This window comes from Mus caroli, chromosome 7 (genome assembly GCF_900094665.2).
Source record: "Mus caroli chromosome 7, CAROLI_EIJ_v1.1, whole genome shotgun sequence".
Lineage (NCBI taxonomy): Eukaryota > Metazoa > Chordata > Mammalia > Rodentia > Muridae > Mus > Mus caroli.
Genome location: NC_034576.1, coordinates 45,005,176 through 45,010,027, shown reverse-complemented (window position 1 = coordinate 45,010,027; position 4,852 = coordinate 45,005,176). Strand labels below are relative to the sequence as shown.

Genomic DNA, 4,852 nt, shown 5'->3' with positions numbered 1-4,852 from the left:
AATTCCTCAGCTAGCTGTTAAAAACCCCCTACTGTCACCACTCGGGGTCGAACTCCCCTGCCCTGCACGGTGGAGGGACTTCGTCCTCAGCTAGCTGATAATAAAACCTCTTGCAGTTTGCATCAGGTGTGGTTTTCTCTCGGGACACTGGGGTGCTGGCCAGCTCATCCCAGGACTTGAGCGGAGGCCCAGCATCAGGGGCCTTACAGTTTATTGGGGGAGAGGAGAAAGGAAGGATGTTAGTATGAAGCAGAGATAGAAGCAGAGAGACAGGGAGACAGATACGGAGACATGAGGGCAGAGGGAGAAATCTATGGTACTGGGAGGTCTATTTTTCTGCAGCATACTGATGAGGGCAGATAATGGTGTAAACAGCTGCTAGTTTCCTGAGAGTAGGTCTGTGGGATTGCCTGTTTGCTAACATCCTCTAGAACTAGAGTTATAGGTGTTTGTGAGCCACCAGGTCAGTGTGGGGGACTGAACTGTGGTCCTCTATAAGTTAAAACCCATGCTCTTAAACACTGAACCATCTCAAGCTCCAAGAGACTTAAAACTTTAAGTGTGTGTGTGTGTGTGTGTGTGTGTGTGTGTACATGTGTATAAAAGTGGACTTGTGTGTGCAGATGTTTATGTCCATATAGAAGTCAGAGGACAGCTTTGGACAGCATTCACCTTGGCTTTTTGTTTCCTTCTTTGTTTTTGAGACAGGGCTCTCATTGGCCTGAGGATAGCTTGAGGAAGTCCCGGGTATCCTCCTGTTTCCACCTCTCCATCCCTGGGATTACAGATGTACTACCATGCCCTGCTTTTTATATGGGTTCTGGGGATGGAACTCAGTACTCACAGTAAGTACTTCACTGACTGAACTCGTTCTCCCAAACACTAATTGTCAGAGCACTGCAGGGCAGACTGGAGAAAAGACCACAGGGAACCACAGTTTGGTCAGGACTGCTCAGCTGTGAGTACCTCTTGCTCATTGTTTAAGCATAAATGTCAGGATTCTGTGGTCTGGTGACCTGGAGGGAATACGTGTCACAGGTTCCCTTGGTCCCTCTTCATAAAGTGGACCCTTTTTTTTCCCCATGACTTGTTTATTTTGAAAGTGGGTGGTCACTGGGACTCCCAAGATTCAGACTTTGATCCTAACAGCCCGCCTGGTTTCCTCAATTCTCCTACAAGCTAGATGTTTTTCTCATCTCTCAACATGTTTAAATGGAGACACAAACCCATTCTTTCACTTCCCCATAGCCCCCTCTCTTGACCTTTCAGGCTAAAGAATGTTCTAGAATGTGTTCCCATCAACCTGGATGGACTGGAGTTGAGCCTTCCTTATTCTAGGCCCATTCTTCTATAAAACAGGGACACGACATCTCACCCTTGGGTGAGCTCTTTCTCATGCTATAGGGGCTGGGTGTGTGCCAGGAAGTACAACTGCCCTTTGACAAAGCCCATCCCGGAGGAGTAGTCCTTCCAAGTTTCTCTTCCTCTCCTCTTTGCAACTCTCTCTGGATTCCTTCCTTTCTTGCATAAGCTTCCTTGGTTACTAAAACTCACTTGGGCAAACACAGGAAGTGGAGGGTAGTTGTCTGTGAAACTCAGGAGGGAGGAGGAGGAAGCCTGACAACTTGGCTGGCTTTCCTGACTCTTTTTTTTTTTTCTTTGCTGGTAGTCTCTCCAACTCAATTGTGTCCTTATTTTCTGTTCCACAGGAAGGATTTGGGCGGCTGCCTCCTACTTGCCCAAATCCCCAGCTGTCACTCATAGCTGCTGGTTCTGGCCCTGGAACCTTGGAGACACTGGCATCATGGCAATTAAATCCATAAGGGCAACTGCCACAATAATAATAATGATGACAGCTACCACTTACTAAACACTCACTATGTGCAAGGCGTTCTCTGGGCTTTCCATGCAATAATAGTCCGACTAATCCTCCCAGCAGCCCTCTGAAATCTATGTTACTATTTTTTTCCAATTAAAAAAATAAATATCTGCATCCGGGTGTGGTGGCTTGCACCTGTAGTCCTGGCTATGCTGGAGACCAAAACAGGTGGATAACCAGAGCTCAGAAACTGGAAACCAGTCTGGAAAAACTAGCAATGGAGACTCCAACTCCAAACAAGAACAACAAAAATGGTTTAAGTAACTATTTTATTCAGAGTTAGCTGGTAGTTTCTTTCCTCTTTGTTGATAGCACAGAACTCTTGTTTCTCTTCATTCACATTGTTTTATCTTCATTCCATACCACCTTTATCATTGTGTATCTTTCGCAACTACCCTTATTAGTGTATCTCTCGAAGTATTGTTTTTATTAGCCTTGACTACTTATCTTCATCACTGTGTATCTTTTCCTACTATTTTTTTCTTTAATTAAGATGTGGGCTTGGCATGTAGCTTAGTTGGTAGAGTGTTTGCCTATCATCCTGCTGGGAACAAGCAAAATAAACTTATTCTTAGGACTACTTACTACTTCATTTTCAGACTCCATTTAATCATCGGGAGGAACTAAATTCAAGGTCCCAGGACCTTGGGGATCTGGGGACTTCCCAATAGCTGAACAGCTTCTGTTGTAAATAGTTGATTGTCTGAGTTCAGACATCTCAAGGACAACTTCTCCTTCTACCTGGCAGCATCAAACAAGTTCATGTTCCCAGGCCTAGGAAGGAACAGCTATCCCACTTCTCCAAGTGTTTTCTTCATTGTCTGCTAATGGGTAATATAGAAATTGTGGTGAGAGAACGACATGAGCTCCATTTTAGGGCCAGGCCTGACTTCAAAAAGAAAGTCATCCGTTCTAGGAACTGACCATAAAGTCCTCCTAAGTCATCCGTTCCAGAAGATGGCTATAACCTCCTCCCCCCAAGTCATCAGTCCCAAGAACTAGGTCATAAAATCCCCCATCCAAAGAACAGCCTAGTGAAATATCTTATCTCAGGATGGGCCATCTGTGCCGGGCATCATGGCTAAATGTTCATGATACAGGAATGCAGTCCATCGACCACCTGGACATGAGCTAATCAAAAAACGGACCCATGTAACATACCTGGCACCCATCAATAAAGATTACCTAACCCTAGCTAAAATTCCCCTAGCTCCCTATAAAAAGCCCTGTGCACTCCTGTCTGAGGTCGTAGCCATTGTTGTAAGTGGCCGATCCTGCATGCAAGCTTCTTGTTTTCGTGAAATAAAAGCACTCTTGCCAATTGCACATGGGAGTGGTGGTCTCCACGCAGTACTTTTGAACTTAACAGTGGTTATCTAAACCCAGGGGCATATGTTGTATAAATACATAAGCAATTGGCTGTTATGCCCTGACCAGCTCCTTTATCATCTTGCCCCTCTAATGTTGGGGTGAAACTTTGTTTCTGTCCACATGTTCCCTCATCAGGGTGTCTCCCACTATACTTTGAAACCCTGGGTCAAAGTTCTTCCTCAGCCTCATCTCCTTTAGACCTCATCTTGCAGCATTTCCAGAAGAAAGCCAGAATTTGGTTGCCCTGATAGAACATCTGGCTCTCTTCCCTCTCTTCCCCAACTCTACTGGTTATGCTTGGTGTGCCAGTCTGTCTGTGTTTGTCAATTTATGTCTGTAGTTTTAATTGCTTGATTGTTGCTCTTTGTTTCCTATTCAGAGGAAAGAACCAAACTTCATCTGCTGGGCATTCACCCCCTTGACTTAGTTTTAATTCATTTCATGCATTTTCAGAAAAAAGGGGGGGGGAGTGAATTGGGACAACAAAAATGGATAAACTGACTCTGCTCATGTAGTCCCTGCACAGGAAGCTAGTGAGCCCTGCTGGAGAAGCCCTGCCTCCTGGCTGGATCCGTTGGGTTCAGCAGATGACAAGGATCTCCTCCCTTGAAATTACAGCTGGAGGTAGTAAGGAAAGTTTGTCTGTCTGTTTTAAATGTTTAAATGTATGTGGACATTGCATATTTGTTTCTGACTGGTCTTCAATATGTAGATTTACTATGGTGTGTGTGTGTGTGTGTGTAAAATCTCTAAGAAAAAGTTAGCTACAGGGCCCCCAATGGAGAAGCTAGAGAAAATACCCAAGGAGCTGAAGGGGTCTGCAACCCTATAGGTGGAACAACAATATGAACTAACCAGTACCCCCCAGAGTTCGTGTCTCTAGCTGCATATGTAGCAGAAGATGGCCTAGTTGGCCATCACTGGGAAGAGAGGCCCCTTGGTCTTGCAAACTTTATATGCGCCAGTAGAGGGGAATGCCAGGTCCAAGAAGTGGGGGTGGGTGGGTAGGGGAGCAGGGCAGGGGGAGGATATAGGGAACTTTCGGGATAGCATTTGAAATGTAAATAAAGAAAATATCTAATAAATAAATAAATAAATAAATAAATAAATAAATAAATGAAAATATGGTCATAAAAAAAAGTTACCTTAAACTTGAAGCTCAAGGTTGGAGCCATACTGAGCAGCAACAAATGGCATGAGCCCAACAAAGAAACGGGTCTCCAAAGATACTTTTAAATTGTGATAATATTTTACATAATTTCTGCCCTGTCTTAAAAACCAGGTTTATAGAAAATAAAGCTTAAAACTGTGCTTTGTTAGTGAGGTATTGAAACTGTACTTCCATTTGCTCATATACAAGAACTTATCTCGGTGGCAGCCAAACTTTATAGTACTTGGTATTGATTTTAGAGACACTGAATTGTTTGCAATGTTAAAAATTGGTTTTGTCCCCCATTAAAAAATGGGATACAGAGCTAAACAAAGAATTCTCAAGTGAGGAATACTGAAGGGCTGAGAAGCACCTGAAAAAATGTTCAACATCCTTAATCATCAGGGAAATGCAAATCAAAACAACCCTGAGATTCCACCTCACACCAGTCA

At 43.9% G+C, this 4,852-nt stretch overlaps 1 long non-coding RNA gene across 1 annotated transcript in view; it reads left to right on the top strand.

Annotated features, from left to right (window-relative positions):
• LOC110297561 overlaps nt 1-4,852 on the top strand; it is a 107,110-nt gene that overhangs the window by 52,097 nt on the left and 50,161 nt on the right. The window contains exon 4 of the long non-coding RNA XR_002378303.1: nt 709-845. This is a non-coding gene — a long non-coding RNA (uncharacterized LOC110297561). The remainder of the gene's footprint in view (nt 1-708; nt 846-4,852) is intronic.